The sequence below is a fragment of the Nothoprocta perdicaria genome, unplaced genomic scaffold (assembly GCF_003342845.1).
Source record: "Nothoprocta perdicaria isolate Ctin4 unplaced genomic scaffold, notPer1 scaffold_45, whole genome shotgun sequence".
Classification (NCBI taxonomy): Eukaryota; Metazoa; Chordata; class Aves; order Tinamiformes; family Tinamidae; genus Nothoprocta; species Nothoprocta perdicaria.
In genome coordinates, this window is record NW_020455699.1 from 2137788 (window position 1) to 2157691 (window position 19904).

Sequence of the window (19904 nt, forward strand, 5' to 3'; positions counted from 1 at the left end):
CCGGCGCGGGTTCCGGCAGCGCCCCGCTTCCCTGCTGCGTGCTCCAGCCGCTGCTCCAGCGCTGCCCTGCCTTCCGAGCACGGCAGCGCGGTGCTCTGCGCTGCCCTCTCCTCCTGGGAAACTTTCCCGGCCCGCAGCTGGCGTGGGGCATTGGGCTGAGCCCCTTCCTGAAGTCCCTTTCACTTTCCCCTTTGTCATTACTATTATCCTTTATGTTATCGTTCTTAGGTATTATTATCATTTCCCCCTTTATTTCCTTGTTTATGTGGGTACTGAGGGTAGGGAGTGGGACACTAGAGACCTCCAGCCCTGGGCAATGTGAACCAAGTGCCAGCCAAGTAGCCTGGGGTGTATTCTGCTGTGTGCAGGTGTAAGGGAACACTGTAGGAGAGGGAGCCAGGAAAATGCCATAAAATGGCCCCAAAGAGGGGGAAAAAAAGTAGAGGAAAGTCTGAAGGCCACGAGTGCAGACCYGAGACATGGTGTTTGCCTGGAACAGCAGTCAGGTTGTGTCTCCTGTCTGGTTTAACTTGTGCATGAAGAAAATGGGGCCGAGCCCAGCTGGAGGCCTGTGCCCAGTGGTGTCCCCAGGGGTCAGTGCTGGGCCCAGGRCTGTTCAACTTGTTCATCAGCGACTTGGACAAGGGCACCCTGAGCAAGTTTGTGGACGATGCCAGGCTGGGTGGAGTGGCCAACACTCCGGAGGGCTGTGCTGCCATCCAGAGGGACCTGGACAGGCTGGAGAGTTGGGCAGAGAGGAACCTCATGAATCTTAACGTGGAACCTTAACCGTTCTGTGATACCTAAATGCAAGTAAGTGCTATTCCGCCAAAAAGTTGCTGGCTACCTTAGGATCTTCTCCTTCCCGGGCTGATGCACAAGAGCTAGAATTGGCAACACATTCGGATGAAAGTAGGGCTGCTTGCTACTTGGGGGGAAAAAAACCCCAAAACTACTAGCATCTTTCAGTAACACATGTAGGAACACCATAAGCAAGGAACACAGGGATCTTTACACAGGAAGATGTGGAGGAAATACACTGAGAAATAGGAGGCAGCATCTTTGGACTGAAGGGAAGAAATTTCTTGTAAGCAAGGGGCCAGCCTTGCAGTTCTTTTGCTCATGGTGCTTTCATTGGCTTCAAGTGGAATAAGCAGGCCTTAATTTCTGTCTTTGACAGTGAAATAAGGTTAATGCAATAAAAGAAAGCAGGGGAATTAGTGTTTGTCTTTTTGTGGTTTTGTATTTTGGTTTCAGTGAGGCTATCCACTTCTCTGTAGCTTTGGCAACAGCAATGTAGATAAAATTGATTTCTATTAATGATGTGATACTCCTTTATTTTTACTTTTTAAAATTTAATACAGACACAAGTTTATTCATGACTGAGTGTGAAGCTGGGAAAAGGAGTGGGAGACTATGGAGATCCATTTTAAACACATTAAATCTCTTGTATTTTTATGATCTGCTTGAAACATTACATGGTGTGTATGGTAAGCAAATTACTGGATGATATGAAGTGGAGATCAAACAAATATTTGGAGCATACAAATATAGTTGAAATTAAATTGGAAGTGGGCTCAAATTAACACAATGAGATGCAGTAAGAGCAAGACACAGATTAGTTTAAGGGAGTTATGAAGCTGGCAACGTCGTGTGCTCTTGTCCCACTGAAATGAATTGGGGCATCCTTGCTCCAAACCGAGAGCCTTTTGTCCCTTCCTGTGCAATAGATGCTTTGCCACAAGAAGGGGCCCCAAGATCTTTTGAAATGAGTAATGTGCCCTTCTCTGCTCCTGCTCCCTGGTTTGACTGCTGTGCCATGTGTAGTTTTCTCAGGAGCAGTGTTTCAAGTGGAAAACAAGTGCTGCCTGCTAGAGAATGGCAGCTGCAGGGCCATGTTCTGTTACTTGCTATRTGTCTCTCAGGATTTCAGTTGTGCCTCGGTAGTTGTTCCTGTGCTGAGAGTGAGAGACAAATCTGGGCTATAAAGTCAGCTCTGGCTGCTCCCTTCCTCCGTGCTTTGGGAAGTACAGCATGGAGAGCAGGAAGGCCCTCCAGGAGAGCAGTCCTACCTGCCTCAGCAGTGGGTCTCATTAGCTAGCAGAGGAAACCTGTGTGTGCTGAGGATTACTCAGCTCTGGATCTTGGTGACTCATTTTCAGCTGCCCTTAGTCGAACCGAGCTGCAGCGCAGCCAGCTGACCACGGCCATTCATTTCCATGTCGGGAATAGGACAAGGAGTGYGGGACTTGGGCCTTTGTGGTAGAGCTGGAGCGTCTGGGTGCCCCGCGTGGCGCTGGGGAGCCGGGGCCCGGCTCCCACCCGGCTCGAGCGCCCGTGCTCACAGGGAGCACTCGCTCGTTCGCTCGCACGGGCCCGGCCCGGGGCGCCATGCGCTCCATGAGGGAGCCAACAGAGCAGCCTTAAGGCCTGTGTTGGGGTATTTCCCATAGTGTTTGAGGGAAGGGCCTGAAAAGCAGTGGGGTGCAGAGTTTTGGGGTAAAGGTGGAATGTATTTTCAGGAGATGCTACTTGGAAAGGTACAAGTTGATAAGCGAGCTCTTGATGTGTTGGCTACCAGGTGAGTTTTATCCCTCTCCAAAGAGGAGTCTAGCCCACCTTGGGATCTGCATCCAGGATTTCCCKGGGAACCCAAAGCAGGTAGGCACACGGCTCCCATATGGGTTGCATTTTTCAGCATGTGAAGCCAGGCCCTGCTGTGGCCACGCTTTCACCCTCCTGTCCAGGGTGGACAGATAACTCCTCATAGCAGCACTGCCTCTCGCAGCCCACAGTTAACCAAACGACTACCTCTGCGGATGCAGCTGGTTATTTCAGAATCACATTCATTTCACTGGTGCTGTTTTCAGTCCAACAGCATTTTTCAATGTCTTTCAATCTTCTATTGGCACGTGCATTTACCCTGGTGCATGCGTAGGTGTACCTGGCAAAAGGCTGGTTTCAGGCTTAGTCCAGGTTATTTATAATCAGGGGTAATTACGAAGAAAAAGGAGCCCTTATACTACTACCTTCTACAAACAGAGTTTATGATTCAGGCTTCATAAGTAACCACTCAAAGCAGGTTTTCTGTATGTCATTGCAGATAGYTTGTGGAAATACTAGCTTTGATTTTATTGCATGTTGAACCCTCTTTCATGCTTGTAGGTCTTTAATAAAGAAAAATGTTATAGAAGTGAAAGAATTATTTTAGAACTTGTGCCACGGCATCTGTGCTTAGGAATAAGATGGATCACTCTACGATTTACTATTTAAATGTGTTGTGAGATCTGAAAGAAGTGCAATTCCATCCTGTATTTCATTCTGGCGCATAAGATGTCTTTGAACATCGAGGGCAGCTATGACTCAGTGGTTACACTCACTGTATGAACATCCTGCTATGGTGCACAAGTCCTCCTACCTTTTTTTTTTTTTTTTTTTTGCATATTGCTTAAATAATGGGCCAGCTTGCTTCCATATTTTTGGACGAAAAAGACCCCATGTTGTGATGGATTTCTGTTCCTAATGGCCTTCAATTAGGTTCTCTTCCAGATTTCTTTTTTACTTCCCTAGAACTGTGATTTTATGTGCAGCTTCACATTTTATATGTGGTATATATCATAGTATGCTTTTCGYCGCTTTACATGATTTGTTTTTATTTGGACATTTAATAAAAACTGAGTTTAAAATGTGAAGCAGCACTTGTAAAATATGTATTGTGCATTCTTCTCTGCAATCAACAGATAATGGAAAGAAAAACAGGTGCAGTGTTTGTTTGTGAGGGGGATTTAAAATGGCTTTCAGCTTGGCCTTAGGTATAGTTTTATAGCATGTACACTTCACAGAATCACAGAATCACAGAACAGTTGAGGTTGGAAGGGACCTCTAGAGATCATCCAGTCTAACCCCCTGCTCTAGCAGGGACACCCAGAGCACGGGGCACAGGGCGGCATCCAGGTGGGTTTGAAAGATCTCCAGAGAAGGAGACTCCACAGCCTCCCTGGGCAGCCTGTGCCAGGGCTCTGTCATCCTCTGTGAGGAAAGAAGTTCCTCCTCATATGGAGATGGAGCTGCCTGTGTTTCAACTTGYAGCCATTGCCCCTTGTGCTGTCACTGGCCACCACTGAGAATAGCTTGGCCCGTTCCTCCCTACATTCACCCTTCATGTGCTTAGACATATTAATCTCATTATTTGAAGTATTTCAGAAAGGCACAGCACTCCCAAATTGTTAGAGTGGRGACCCACCAAGACCACCACACTGGTAGCTCCTGCAAGCAGCTCGGGGCGCTGATGAGCAGGAGAACTGCACATCCGTGAAGGTTCACAGCACGGCATGAACCAGCAGACACTGGCAAAKCAACTGGTTTGTGACCATGGGAGTCTTACTGCAAGGTGCTTTATTTGAAGCCTGTTTAAATCTCATTACAATAYTAAGGGTGTCCAGAAACCAGATGACACAAAAAAAGTTATGGAACTGCCATCCTCTTTTGTCAATTACCAGCAAACCAGCAAAAATGCAACCTGTGCAAAAAATTCTTGTGATTAGAAGCAGCCTTTGACAACTGGAAGGAAAAATATACTCAGTATAGGATGGTGCTGTGGATGCTTTGTTCTGTACTCTCCTACACATAAAGAACAAATCAGGTGTGTCAACAGAGAATCTGGGGTTTTATTGAGGATTTACTTTGATCTTTGTTGGCCCCTTCRTGTTTTGCTGATAGCTCTATAAACACGTGATAACCAAGCTTGAAAATGGTTACGGATAGAAGTTTGTTTTTTTAAAAAACCAAAACCAACCAGGATGTGTTGAGGCCTTAACGTGGGTGTGTTTGTAAGGGGGTACTCCCTGGCAGTAAACTTTCTGGGYGGTGGTGTTTTCTGTTGCAGCTGTGTAGGAAGGAACAGTTTCCTCCTTCGGAATCCTGYGTGTTTCTCCCTGGGGAGCTCCGGGCAGCCCGGTGCTGCCATGCTCCCAGCGCCTCTGTCCGGGTGGGAAGAGCTCGGCTGGCGCGTGTAGCCCGGCACGGTCGTGTGGAGCAGGGAGGGCGATGCTGGGGAAGCCTGTGCAGGTGCCACGGGGGTGCACAGAGCTGCCCCACGGGGCTGTGGGGCTTGGCCTGAGCTGCCACGTGCAGAAAAAGGGATGTTCAGCTTGGGATGGCTGAGTTATGAGGGGACTGGGCTGGAACCGGCCTGTGCTCGGCCACTGGGCAGCTCTGCGTCCTTAGGGATATCTGTACATCCTGGGTACATCTGTGCAGGGCAGCAGGGGCTCAAAGCCCTTCTTCCCAGACGCAGCTGCATTCCTGCCTGTTGTGGGTAGCTGAAAATGTGTGTCTGTTTTTGTCTCTCATTTGGGAGAGAGGCATTTTGTGTGTGCTGTAATGAGCTGCCATAGCATGGAGCTGTCTCAGTTTAAGTRGGAGGCTGTGAACACCCAGGTAATATGAAAATAAAAAGTAATAGCCTCGAAAATAATCACACTGGCGCAGACACCAATAACATACAATAAGGAGTGGAGGAACATCAGGGCAATATTTGAGAGAAGTAAATTTGGCCATAAAATCAGAATAAACTCTTGCAATAAGGTGTAACTGCAAGGAATGATAGTTCAAGATCACAGCATTGAGCAAAGCACCCTGAGGAATTCAAAAAACCCAGCATGACTATTTAAATGATGAATGTTGGTTGTAGAGCATTTTCATTTCCTAAATGACCTATATAAGTGGAAACTAGTAGACTCTTTACATATGAACTTTCATTGCCTGTTATTCCACTGATCATCTGGCCCATAGATACAGCAACACATAAATTACACACTGCATAGCAGTGTCTTGGACAGTACTTTGACTTTATTTTTACATGTAATCCTTTCTGTTGGGACATCGCTGTCATGGCTGTAATGATATCTACACATTAATTTACAGAGCACCAATAGAGCACTTAGTTACAGGCTAATCCACAGCCCATTGGAAATCAATGGTAATTTTCCTGTTCTCTCAAAAAAGCTTTGGGTCAGACCATTCACTTGCACGTAGCTCAGAAAAGAATTTTGTCATGTTAGCTCTGAGGGCTAAAAAAGACTTTTCTGTAGAGAATGTTTGCATTTAATAAATTTTTTAAAGGGGCATTCACACAAGTTTTAGCTCAGTGAAAAGAATTTTKGGGAAGATGGGCCTTTTTAGGGGAGCTAGAATAGGCACTAGCCATATCCTGAATCCGTATTAAGGATGCTCTGGAAAACATTTGCTGGAAATGCCCCATTCTTCTCTCCTCCAAAATCTTATAGTTGAAGAATAGGAGGACAGTCAAATAATGTGTGCAGTTTGCTCTGTGTGTCCTCAATAAATTATGTGAAGATTTCAGCAGTCTTATTTCTAACTAAAGTGCTCCTGACGCAAGCCTCTTAGCACCCCCAAATGACAGGTAGCATTTTTCTGGCATTAGAGCATGAATCGTGTAGATCTGGTTTAACTACTATCCATTCCTATCCTATCTAGAAATCACTAAACTATCTGGAAATACATGGRAAAATATCCCCCAGTGTTTTAAATGGACTGGCCTGTAAGACAGATAGAACCTCTCCTTGCATTCAAACTTGTACAACATTCGCCACTTTCACACATGATAAGTCATTTTCTGTTTGAAAGAAAATGAGAGAAAAAGAGACTCTGTGTGAGAGACTCTGTTACCCTTCTCTGAAATATCAAAGGAAATAAAACCAGTTTCTGGCCCAGGGTGTGATTTGCTTTGTAATGGTGTATTAAGTGATGCACAATTTAATTTAAAGTGTATTGCTCTTATTTCCCCTCACAGGATTCAGATTACTAAAAGATCTTTTTTTCTTCCTAATACCTTTTCACCTTCAATACCTTTTAAATTTGCACTAATTTACACAAAACACAGTTACCACCATAATGTAAAGCCTCATTTTTGCTGCTGTTCCCAACTGGCTACTTCTAACAAATGCCAGGGAATCATTTATACCATATGTTTCTACTATAAAAGCTAACATGAAATAGTATAAACATGAGAATTTCAGTGCAATCTGAGTAGAAAAGTAAACTCTTATTTTTACAGCTCAAATGATAATTATTTTAATTCTATCTGACAAATTAAAAGCTATATGTAGCATGCAAATAGTTCAATTGACATATTAAGGATATTTTCCCCTTTCCCCAGTGCTGTTTCTTTCTTTGCTACATGTAAGTAATTGGCTTACTAGTGGCATAATCCATATGGTTGTCCATCTCCTCTGATGTCAGGCATTTTATTAGATAAGAGTTTTGTGTTGTTTCGTGACAGCAGTAAGGTTGTGTTTTGTGTTGATTCAAAAACAATTGAAAAGTATTTCAGACTTTGCATTGGAAGATATAGAAGAGCATTGTGGACTGTAAATCTGATGCAGTAAAACACTTACCTAATGTATTCTTAAAACCAAATTTTAAGAAAGGGCAATCTCATTATTTTACGTTCTCACTTTGCAGTAAAAATATTGAATTCTACAAGAGTTACACAGATAATAGTGAAGCCCCATAATGAAGTTCCTTGGGCAGGGATAAATATGCTTTCATTTTTCTGTATGCACTTACCAAGACTGAAAACTAAGTAAATAAACAACCCCTCTCCAAAACTTGATTTTTGGAACCCCACTCAATCTTGCCTCTGTCACAGGGATGAGCTTTGGTGCCCTCTCCAAACGCTGCTGTCTGACTTTGCTGTCCTTTGCAAGGCGTCAAGGCTGGGGCAGTGCTGCCAGCGGAATGGGGTCCAGCAGCAGCTCAGGCATTGCCACACAAGTGTCCAGGCTCTCTGCATTTCAGCCTGTTCCCTGCCACCTTTTTGGCCCGTGTCTCTGAGGAATCTTCCCAAAAAAATATATATGTATGAGCAGGTGAGAGCASAAGGCAGGAACTAGGCATAAAGCCATATTTTGCTTATTTTGGTCATGACTTTTCCTTTGACTACTRATGAAAAGGAGTCCACAGCCTAATAATTCTCATAGAATAAGACCTGGTGTTCCTAATAATTCTCATAGGATAAGAGCTGGTGCTCTGGAGACAGTATGTGTGGATGGTATAGAGAAGCACCTCAGTTCCAAACAAGATGTTAAGAAGATGCACCCATGTTTTCTGYAGCGCAGCATTGCCTGGCACGCAGGGCAGCGCTGCTGCTGTTATGGCAGAAGGACACGTGGTGGGTTAATTCCTACTCTGGAAGTTGCTGTAGCTGTGACCCCAGGGCAGAGAGGATGTGGATGACTCTGATGGTGGCATCTGGTTGGTGCTGCTGATGCGAAGTGCCTCTCTGAGCTTGGTGAACTGCTCTGGGATCTTAATAAAATAAACAGCCAAAAGGGATATTTGCTTTATTTCATCAGCATTTCCAAATTAAAAGTAATTGCATAATAATCTGTGAATGCATGCCATCAATCAGAGGCTATTTGTTCCATTCCTAATCAACTTAGTAACATTAAAAACTCCTTTTCTTCCCATCTCTCCTAATTTCACGGTATTTTTTGTCTGAATTCTGTACATTTGTTGATCAATTAGATTAAATTGGAGACATTAGCAGGAATTTATGCGTGGAAAGGGTAGTGAGGCATTGGAACCCAGGGCACCCAGGGCAGTGGTGGAGTGGCCGGGCACACGAGCCCGTGCTCAGGAAAGGTGCAGATGAGGCGCTCAGGGACCTGGCTTAGCAGGCAGGGTGCTGAGGGGTGGATGGTTGGGCTCGATGGTCTTGAAGGTCTTTTCCAACCCTAGTGTCTTTATGATTCTATGATTCTGTGGGTTATATGWGCAGCTGGCAGGTATTCAGTGCGAGCATTTTAACCAAAAGTAACATTAAGTGCAATGTTTTTCACTAAACATAAGGGACTATTGGAAGAAAGATTTTTTTTTTCTCCTCACTCCTTTAGCGTTAGTTTCTTCAACTCTTGATAAACCTTGGTGTATGGTAGGAGGTTGAAATAAGTAGAATAGAGATGGTCTTGCAAGTAGACACCTTTGTGCACCCCGTTCTCCCTCTAGCCTTGTTTCTGGGTGGGTGATTTAATCCTCAWAACGCAAATTCATCTCCCATTTTAATCTGAAAAATCTTTATTCTGGACRTGGCTCTGCTGTCCAAATGAACCTGTGGCCCGTCAGAAGCTTTTCCTGGTTATATTGTTACTTCTGCRGAATGTCAGTCTGTCCTTGCACAGTATCACCACTGTGCTTGCCGTTTAGGAACTGGGCAGACCCTTCAGCTCCATCCTCTCTTTCATTTGTTACTTCTGAGATTTACCTAGATCACGCCTTCCAGCAAGATCAGCAAAGATTCTTGTCTGGAGCCCCAATTTACAATTCTTTTCCTGCAAAAGCCTTTTTCTTTTCCCTTGCCTTGTGGTAGACTGCAAGAYGCAGCCTTGTTTCACTTGTGTCTGTTCTCAGTGTAAATACTATTATATAAACTGATGGCTTTCACCATATTACCCCTCTAGTTTCATTCTTCCCTGTCATCATACCTGCCAGTTAAATGTCCTTACTTGCACTGTGTCACCTACGATGCTACAGGAATTTTAGTATGACTAATGTTGACTGCTGTACACGATAGCCAAGATGGGGGAGGACATCCAAGTGTTGACAGCCTAATGCGGGACTCTCAGCCCAAGACAAAGGTACTTTGTCTAATAATAATAATAATAAAAAAGTAAAAAGGGTACTTTGTCTAATAATAAGAAAGACATTTTACAGAACATACTTCTGTGCTGCAGGCAGCTGTATCCATTATTTCAGAGATGCACAAGACACAGGACAGGTAGTCAGTTGGTACCTCTGTTGTTCATCTTTCATCATTTTTTGTATTTCTTCCCCTCCCCCTCCCCAATTCTTGTTTCGTGATCTAGAGGAAAGGACCCCACAGTCAAGTATCCTGTAGCCTCAATAAAAACTTGGTATTCTCTTGACACATCAGTAGAGTGCTAACACACAGGATGTGGCTACACACTGCAAAAGCATCTAAATAATTCAGGAGATACTCAACAAGTTGATTTCTGGGAACACTTGCAGAGGCTTCTTGCAGTTAAATCTRGAGACTTTGTTTAAGCATGATGTTTTTACCTTTTTTTAAACATTTTTTACTTTTCACCAAATTTTACATTTTTGGTGAGAGAAGAAGAGCAAAAGGTATTGGAAAAAGTTGTTCTGAATGAAGTAAAAGGCTTCCTAAGCAGGGAAATGTATTTTACTCATTTTTAGTTATGCAACACAAAAGAGAGACTAGCTCTATCTGAGCAGAACAGGGAGAAGGTTTTAAAGGCAATGTGTAACTTTGATTCAGTGGGGCTGTGTGGATAGGGAATCAACCCCACACACAAAAGGATGCGAATCAAAAGWTTTCTCAGTAATTCCCGACTTTCTGGATTGAGGGAATTTACTAATTGTCCAGACATGCTGCAAAACTTCTCCCTGTGGATGAAATTTTGGATAAAATGAGTGGTGGAGARCTCTGGTCCTCTGTTATTATCTTCCCGTTAACCAGGGGAAGGCTTGTGTTTTGGAAGAGTAGTGGTATGCCTGGGCAGGACGGTTTAATGCTGTTTTATGCATTTTTAATTCATAAACCCGGGCACCAAGAATACTGCATGGGTGAGTCAATATATCCAAGATTATCTGATCAATGAAATAAAATAACAAGTGAAAATGATGAACTGAATTGCAGTATTAATGGATGAATTGAGTCAATTCTTCCCTTTTTTTTTTTTTTTTCCTGAAAAAGCAAAAGCTAAACTGATGTGAGTGGAATGCAGCTCCCAGAGTCTCTTTATTATATTTTTCCTTATATCTCAGTGGAGATTAGCTCTGATTCTGAAGATAAACTGTGATGTCCCTTTGGTATCAGCAAGGGTGATATGTATCTTAGGTTTAATCATGATAATCACGATTATAGTATACTGGTATGGACAAAGAATGACAGCAGCCCTGCAGAAATTTACTATAAATTAGTAGTGCCTGGAAAAATGAGGCATTTGAATATCTGGTAATGCAATAGTCTTGAAAATCTTTGAATCTTTACATTCTTAAAATCACCAGTGCAATAAAAGTGTTATTTAATCAAGTGATTAATCRGCACATGTGCATTTTGATTGTTTTAATCAGGAAATTTTTGTCAGCTGAAAACTCAATAAAAATATGGCTTTATAAAAACACATATATTGCTTTATGTAAAGCACAACTTATAAAAAAATTAAAGGGTGCCCCTACAGGGCCATGTAATTATAACAAGTTTTTGTTGTTGTTATTTTGTGGTAGTACAATTTTAGGAGGAATCAGAAAGAAAAGGGGACTTCTGATATCTAGTAATTAAAATAAATGTATTATTTCTTCCTGATACTGTGATGTGTTTCAGAAATACTTTGCCAAAGAGAAGTTTTCTTCCTTTCCGTTTTCCAAAGATGCTTTGGAAACTGTTTTGGCCTTATAAAATCAGTATCACATCAGTACTCACATAAATTAAACCTGAACTGAGAACTGTATTATGAAAGAATATATTCTGCATGCAAAACTGCAACTCTTTGTTCAACGTCTATTGCACACTGGGCGTGTTAAACTGTATTTCTTTTTAAACTKTTAACAGAAATGGCTTAACCCTGTGTGAATGAGGTAACTGAGAAATACACTGAGYTGTTACCACACTACAGCAGTTTTAGCTAAGTTCTAGCACTTTTCTGCTTTGTTAASTAAAACTAGGCATTTTGGGAGCCTTTTACCATCCCTATGGGAAATTTCATCCAATTAAGTCGAGTTAGTTCCTATTAGAAAATGATTTCTTTAAGATAAATTTTTAGTGGCAGGCAGCTAAGTTCCTTAGATGCTTCTGATCCACTAAAAAAAAATATGTATTCAAACTGAGCAGGTCTCCCTAAGCTTTTATTTGCACCTAAGATGTAATTAACCGGTTGTCATCCAGCTATGGAGCAACAGAGGAAAGGCTCAGTGCTGTGAAGTTCCCGTAAATACTGCTCGTGGATTAGCACTCAGAGAAGAAAGGTTCTGTGATGCTTTGTTTTCTTGCCAACATGAGGCGATTTGCATTAAGGCAGTTGTAAACAAAGCCTTCAGATGGCAACTACAAAGAGTTCAGATGTTTTTCCTGTTGTAACTACAGGACCTACCTACTAYTAGTTCTTAATTTGTACACTGTCTTTATATATATTATTATATATTGCTTTTGAAATGTCAGATTTATCCRCTTATCATTTGGTCATACTGATGGCCTAGAGGAAAAAAAAAAAGTCATTTTGGGTGAAAGATAAAGGAATTTGTTCTTCAGACACGGAATAATTGACTCTGCATAGGCAATCTAACAGAAGGTGGTAGCCTTCTACCTCACTAGTCTAGGAGTTTTCCTGTCATATCCAGTCCTCTCCCTCTGCCACGTGATTAGCAAATTTGTACTTGTGCCTCTGACAAAACAATGTAAAGAAGCATTAAGTCAAAGTGAAAATTTAAATGGATTTGCAACGTGATAAGCTTTTTAAGGTCTGTGCTTTTTGAATTTGTTAGATATATAGCGCTAAGAATATGTCATAAAGTTTTATAGCATTTTAATCCTGTGTTTCATACTACATTTTTAGGACTTCATTCTGCTACTGCTAATCATGCCTATTTGTGTTTTCTTTAAGAACAAGTTTTATTGAAAGAACTGTCTTTTTGAATCATGTACATTCAGTACATGAATGCAGCAGAGTTTAATAGAAATCCTCTCTCACCAACGTTAATTTTGAAGATATGTTTTAAATTTTAACTTTAACTCTAGAATTTTCTAAGGGAATTAATATCTTTGAGTACCTACCTGGGTTTTCTAAGAGTGATCTTTATTTGAAAATTAGCCCTCTTTAAAATTATGCCTAGATAGGTATCCAAAATGAGGTTCACTGGATCTACCTTGTTATTAGGAAGAATAAATAAATAAATAAATAAATAAATAAATGTGTGTGTATATATATATATATGTATATAGATAACTGTGTGGTAAGAATTGTCACATAAGGTTTTTACAAACCTATTTTTACAAACCTAAGATAAAGGACACAAGCTTGCACTCAGAAAGCCAGGTAATAAATCTACTGGATGRAACTGATTGCCACATTTTGGTATAAACTGATGGTACGGTTACCACCTCTTCCTAGCGATCTCTTGAGCCTCTGGGCCGTTGTAGTAAGCAGTCTAGTTCAGTGGCATAATATTTCTCCCATTTAGCGACCGTCCCGAGCCCTGATTAAGTGGAATCATTTGCACAAAATAATTAATGTGTTATTATGGTTTTTGTTGTTATTAGCGGTAACAGTTAACAACTTAATAGCTTTGGAAGCCTAGATAACATTATGGAATGATACTGAAATACTGCATTAACCTGAACGCAATCAAAGCACAGCCTCTCCTAATGACACTTGTGTCTTCTCTACTTATTGCAGTATTTACCATCGTTTATGCTTCTCTAGTTATTGGAGTATTTAGCACAACTTATTTTTTATACTAAAATCACACAAAGATGCTTTTGGTGTATCAGTCAGGCTAATTTGTCTTTGCTGCATGCTGTGATTTCTTCTGAGCAGGAGTACTGGTATTAAACATTGCAGTGTCCACACGGATACTATTTCATATTCGGCTTTGTTGTTGACTTTGTATTTCTATGTGGAGCTGTAAATCTATAGTTTTCATTCAGAGAATCTCACTAGTGCTGCATTGGAATTGGAGATTCCAGTTTTTATTTTAGAAAACAAGGGATCTGCAGATAAAGGGTTGTGACCAACAGTAATAAATTCAAAGAATTTATGTTCTAGTACTGCAGTTAGCTGAGGTAGAATTGCCATCTGTCTGTTGTATTTCTACAACAGCTGATGGAGAAGGAATGAAATTTTTCCCAACCAGAATGAAATTATTCTTCTCATTTCTCTGAAATACAGAAGAATCTGTAATTCTTAATGCCTGTCACTGTAAGCTGTTATAAAGTCAGCAAACATTCCAGCCAGTGCCTCAGGGTTMCTACAAGAAGAAACTGTTAAGTGTTGTTATTCTTTTAACAAGGTGGCTGCACCTTTCATTACAAAATGAATGAATCAGTAATTTCTATTGATCAAGGAGAGCTAATCTGTGCCAAGATCATTTCATTATAGATTTTAAACCAAGGAGTGCAGATCAGTTTGTCTTGAAATGAGCACTAGAAAAAGGCATTCACCACTTAAGTTCATATACTTCACAAATATGGAAAGACATGAAGACAACAGGAAGGGATTTGTATCTGAAGGACAAGACAGATTTTAAAGTAGGAAGTCCACAGATGGTATCAGAACAGGTAGGGTACCACAATCTGAGTATGTAACTCTGAAATGAAGAGAACCTGGCTATGTATAACCCAAACTATTTACACCTTGGGCTAAAGCATCGGATCAGAATTTTATGTGATGATGGAATGAAAAAGAAGCAGAGAATTAACTGGAAATTGTCTTTCTSTATATTAGCTTTATGCTCCTTTTTGTTGTTGTTGTTACTTCTTTTATACTGAATATCCTTCCTCTTTGTAATCATTTTGATTGCAATGGAGCAATAATAATGTAGCTCCTAATGCCTCAAGGAGTACATAGAGTACTACCAGAATACATAATAATTTCTTAGCTTTTCGAACCATGTTTCCAGATGTATGATTTATAAATTTTCTTGTTGCCTTTTATTAGGCAAGCAAAACTCAGAAAATGCGGGTTATTTTTCAGGGAAAAGAGTGACACCCAGTGGATTGTGTTTGACTTTGCTCTGCAATGTTTCAGATATTACAGGAAAATCTACCTGCCTACATCTCCCTCTTGCGTGCTGATGGTAATAACATGAAGATTAATGTAGCTCATGAAAGATGGAGGATTTTAGTTTAGAAACCGTAATTATTTGGTGCAAAAATGAATATATTCAGACCAAGAACATGGCTCCAATTTAACCTTTGTTACCTTGTATCTAATTTTCTTTTTCATTTTCCAAGGAAAGCCATAAAGCCTGCTCTGAGCTCAAAATGTATTTTGAGAAGGCAGAGTGGGGGAGAAAAGCAGTAGCTCCAAGAGTAATAGCTCTACTTGTAACTGCTTGCCAAGGGACACATTCACATGCCAAAGAAATCACTGTTTAGATTACAGATTTTAGATTTTGTGGTAAAGGTGGACTCTGTTGCAATGTCTTTGCAGGGGCTGCTTGCAGCTTGAAGACCTTGCTTTGCGCAGTTGTCACCTAGATGGGTGACAGAAACTTATTCTGAAACTTCTGCACTGCCCAGAAGCTTCATCCATGGATTTCTTTCCTGTGCTGCGCTGAGCAAAAAGTGAGCTATTTTAAATAACTGTAGAAGTGAAAGCATCTGATGTGAACTTGAGGAAGAACTTCTTCACTGTGAGGGTRMCAGAGCCCTGGCACGGGCTGCCCAGGGAGGCTGTGGAGTCTCCTTCTCTGGAGATCTTCCMAACCCGCCTGGATGCCGCCCTGTGCCCCGTGCTCTGGGTGTCCCTGCTGGAGCAGGGGGTTGGACTGGATGATCTCYAGWGSTCCCTTCCAACCTCAACCATTCTGTGATTTTGTGTATTCTAACAGAGATAATGGTTCATTTAGAAGATACCCTATCTCGAGTACCAAGATGCACAAAACTGGACAAGATATTTCTTTCTTTTCCTGCACTTGCCTCTTCACCTTCAAGAACAGCAAATACTGTATGTGCCAATTCRTCACAAACTGATGAGAAAAAGAGTGAACGGAGTGCCTTTGTGCACAAGTGCTCACAAATGTGTGAATATACATGATTCTGTGCATATGTGCTATGCACACATGGCCATGCATGTACGCAAAGATGTTTATCCTTTGTTTTTTCTTCTCTTTTGAGAGAGGGAGAGAGAGAGAAAGGCTAGCATATACTATGGCTTTAGGTTTGCCTCTCTGATATCAATAGATGTTTAGGATTTTGCAGTGTTTGACTTTTACCTATTTGTCCCTTTTATTTGTCCATGTTCAGCTGTAACATCATCACATAAGGGTGGAGAAGAGCAACTTCAGTTTAATGTTTTAGTGCTACGTACAGGTCAATTGAACCTACAAAGTCAACAGAAATACTCACGCAGATGTTCCAGTCTCTACTGGGTGCTTTTGACAGCAGTGCTGATCGTGAGGTGKTATCTTCTCTGAAAGTACCTAGAGGTGATTTTTTTGAGCTTTGAAAAGACTTCCCCCTGGGAAAAAGCACAGAAAGTGTCTCCTTTGACATAAAAATTTGTGGTTTGCATTTCCTTACAAATACGTGTACTCAAACATATCACAATGTGAGGTTGGCTACCCAGTTCTTGAGACAATACAACAAAATGTAGAACAAAACATTATGGAAGTGTTTCTSTCCTGTTATATCACATCTGTTCCCACATTTTTGAAATGTAAAAATGTTTTTTCTTTTTTAAATCAGTTAACATTCACCTAGTTTAAAGTGATCTTAATAATTAGTTAGATGACACTAACACATCTCAGTGAAGTGAAGGGCATTTCCTTTCTTATATGGGACGAAGTAAAGGCTGTAGCTCAGCTTCCAGTGGGATGAGAGGGTATACAAAAAATGTGTAAATAAACCCTAAAGCTAACTAATAAAGCTGTAAATGCACACTGAACTTATGTGTGTTTGCTCTCTAGTATAAAACACACTGACGTTTCTGTGGCTGATATATTGCTCTCCATGCTGCAGGAATTTTGCTGGCAAGACTGCATCTAATCACCTTATTGATTTCTGTTATCTATTTGTGCATCAGCAGAGGAGACCCTGCAGAATGCAGACCCACCTGCCGAGTCTTGTTGCACAGAGTCCTGTGCGATCCCATTTCCTCGTGCCCTTTGCAGTGCGGCCATTCTGCCATGGGCAGCRTTTCCACTGTGCTGAAATTGTGAATATGCAGATCCATACTGGAAATGGGCATTTAGGACGTGATTTAAAGCGGAATGTGGTAACAACCAACCTGCTGCATATAACGGTACTTCAGCCTGTGGAAAGGCCGTGGCAGTTTTTCTGACCTCTGATTTTCTAGCCTGTTTCTAGCCAGTGAGAACACGTAGCTGAAAATACAGCTTGCATTGACTTTGAAGAACATTTTTGCAAGTGAGGAAGACTAACGTCCTGTTTAAATCTGCAGTCTAAAAGAAGCAGTTGCACCACACACCTTCCTTAAAGAAGTAAGCAAGAAGGTACTAAATCTTCAAGGAGGGTCAGTCAAAGCCTCTGTTCCTTTAAATGGAGCAAAATCTGTTTTATGCTACTATTTAAACTCAAAGCCAAGGATACAAAGGTTCTCAGATCATTACKTATATAAGTGTGCAGGTCAGTGTTCAGCAGTAGGCAGCTTATAAAATTAAACTGTCTGTTAACCTGAGTAGTAAGTTTGCTTCTGTCTGCTACATATAAAAGGGCTGATKGATTTGAAGGTTAGTTTTAGGTTGGATTAGTTTTCGAGCCTCTGAACATCTTCATATCATCCTCCAAACACTTAGTATGGGTCAGTGTGAAARGGCATAATTTACTATTTAGTTTCTGTTTTTCTGTAAAACAAATTGAATTAAAAAAATWAAGCATAACCCAAAGAATAATTAACAGTCAGAGTTGCATATTTGCTCAATGAGATTGTCTCATATTTCTTTAGCTCTTTTCTGTGATCACTATGTTAAATTAGACAAAGTATCAGCCTCAGGATTTTTGCTGGAAAGTTGTGTGTCAAGATCTTTACTTGAATATTTCTGCAGCCAAGCCACAGTTTCTTTTGCTGTCATAAGCTATTATGACCTGCCTTAACAGGAGGTCACAATGAACTGGAAAAATTTGATTATTTTTTCATAGATACTTTCAAGGTACTAAAACCTGCCAGAGAAAAGCTGTTTATCTTCTGCTTTCAAGCTGAAAAGAGGTTTAATGTGGTGTAACGAATGCAAACTTTTAAATACATTAGTTATAAAATCAGATCTAATTTCAGACAACGCTCTTCATTTCTTATTTTTTTTCTTACAATAGGATGCAAATGCTAAAATGTCAACACTGATTTTACACACAACATTAAAAGCAAAATTTTTGAAAACTATAGTGCTTATTTAAGTTACCTCAAGCAAATATATTAATATATGCCATCTGTAAGTAAAGGATCTAATATTTGAAAAGTAAAAATTATAGTGTCATGCTAGAATTTGATTAATAAAATTGTATCTAGTGACTGTTATGAGTACAAGCACTTCTAGAGTATGTAAGTGGAGGTTCATCTGTCATTATCACGATAATGGAGATTACTTTCTAGGAGCGGAKTTGTTTCTTGGTAGGATTCACCTTTGTATCTATTCTCTTTTGTTTATGCATAATGGCATAAACAAGTGTGCACTTCAGGCTGAAGACCTGAAATTGATGCTGTGTAAGATTGAATGCTGGGCCCAAAGCATTTTCTCAGAAATGAGATTTGAACATTTTATTAGCAAGCTTGAAGAACTTGAAATGACAGACTGGATTTAGGTGTAACAGGGAGTTTGAGATATTTACTTATAAACATTTATTTGAAATATAAAAAGGAAGTGATATTGGAGAATTTTTAGTAAATAACAATTATTTTCCTCCAATGATGGTAATCCATTGTAATAATTCTCACTAAATTGTCTGCTGGCTTACACGATACTCTTCCTAAGTTTTTAAGCAAACTGCATCTGCGTTAGGCCTTTGAATTCAAAAGCAAATTATAAATCCATCAGTGCTGCACTGATGGGGCAGATAAATTCTATGCTGAAATGTTGCCCATGTACTCTTTTTCTTTGGTTCTTATGACCTTAAAACAAATTATTGTGGAGTTTATGGATAGTGATTTCTGTAGCACTGTAACAATTTTCTGTATTTTCCTTATACTTTCAGCAATATATATAAACATGGGGAAGCATATCTKATTGATTATGTTGATTTTTTTATGTTGGTGGACATTATGTCTTCGTTGCTGCAAGGACTATGACTAGGTTGGTTATGTAAGCTCCAAACATGAGCTTGAAGGTCTTATGCAAATCTTCTGTGCTTGTTTTGACTTAACTGCTCTATGCAGTGGATGACAAGATGACCATGAGGCAGCAGTGTGCCCTGGTGGCCAAGAAGGCCAACGGGATCCTGGGGTGCWTTAAGAAGAGCGTCTCCAGCAGGTYRAGAGAGGTGATCGTCCCCCTGTACACAGCCCTGGTGAGGCCACATCTGGAGACTGTGTCCAGTTCTGGGCTCCCCATTGCAATAGGGACGTGGAGCTGYTGGAGAGAGTCCAGCGCAGGTCTACCAGAATGATCAGAGGCCTGGAACATCTGCCCTATGAGCAAAGGCTGAGGGAGCTGGGCCTGTTCAGCCTGGAGAAGAGAAGGCTGAGGGGGGACCTGATCAGTGTCTATAAATACCTCAAGGGAGGCAGTGAGGAGGAGGGGGCGGCCTCTTTTCAGTGGTGGCCAGTGATAGGACTAGAGGAAACGGCCACAAAATGAAGCATTGGAAGTTTCACAGGAACTTAAGGAAGCATTTCTTGACATTGAGAGTGACAGAGCCCTGGAACAGGCTGCCCAGAGAGGTTGTGGAGTCTCCTTCTCTGGAGATCTTTAAAACCCGCTTGGATGCAGCCCTGTGCCACGTGCTTTAGGTGAYCCTGTGTGAGCAGGGGGGTTGGACTAGATGACCTCTGAGGTCCCTTCCAACCTTAAGCATTCTATGATTCTATGCAACACAAACGGGTTTAAAATCTAGGAGAGAAAAATAAAAAGTATGTTGAAAGGTGCTCATTTTCCAAAAATGAATACATGACTTTGAGTGTTCAGAGTATTGAACTTGAATTGAGCTAAACCTATATTTTTGCATTAAACAG

The 19904-nt window shown here is 41.0% G+C and overlaps 1 protein-coding gene across 1 annotated transcript in view; it reads right to left on the reverse strand.

The window, feature by feature from the left end:
* CUNH5orf63 (chromosome unknown C5orf63 homolog) overlaps positions 1-16145 on the reverse strand; it is a 27886-nt gene extending 11741 nt beyond the window's left edge. The window contains exon 1 of the mRNA XM_026046613.1: positions 16130-16145. The gene's annotated coding sequence lies outside the window, so the exon portion shown is untranslated. The remainder of the gene's footprint in view (positions 1-16129) is intronic.
* Between the last annotated feature and the right edge of the window lie 3759 nt (positions 16146-19904).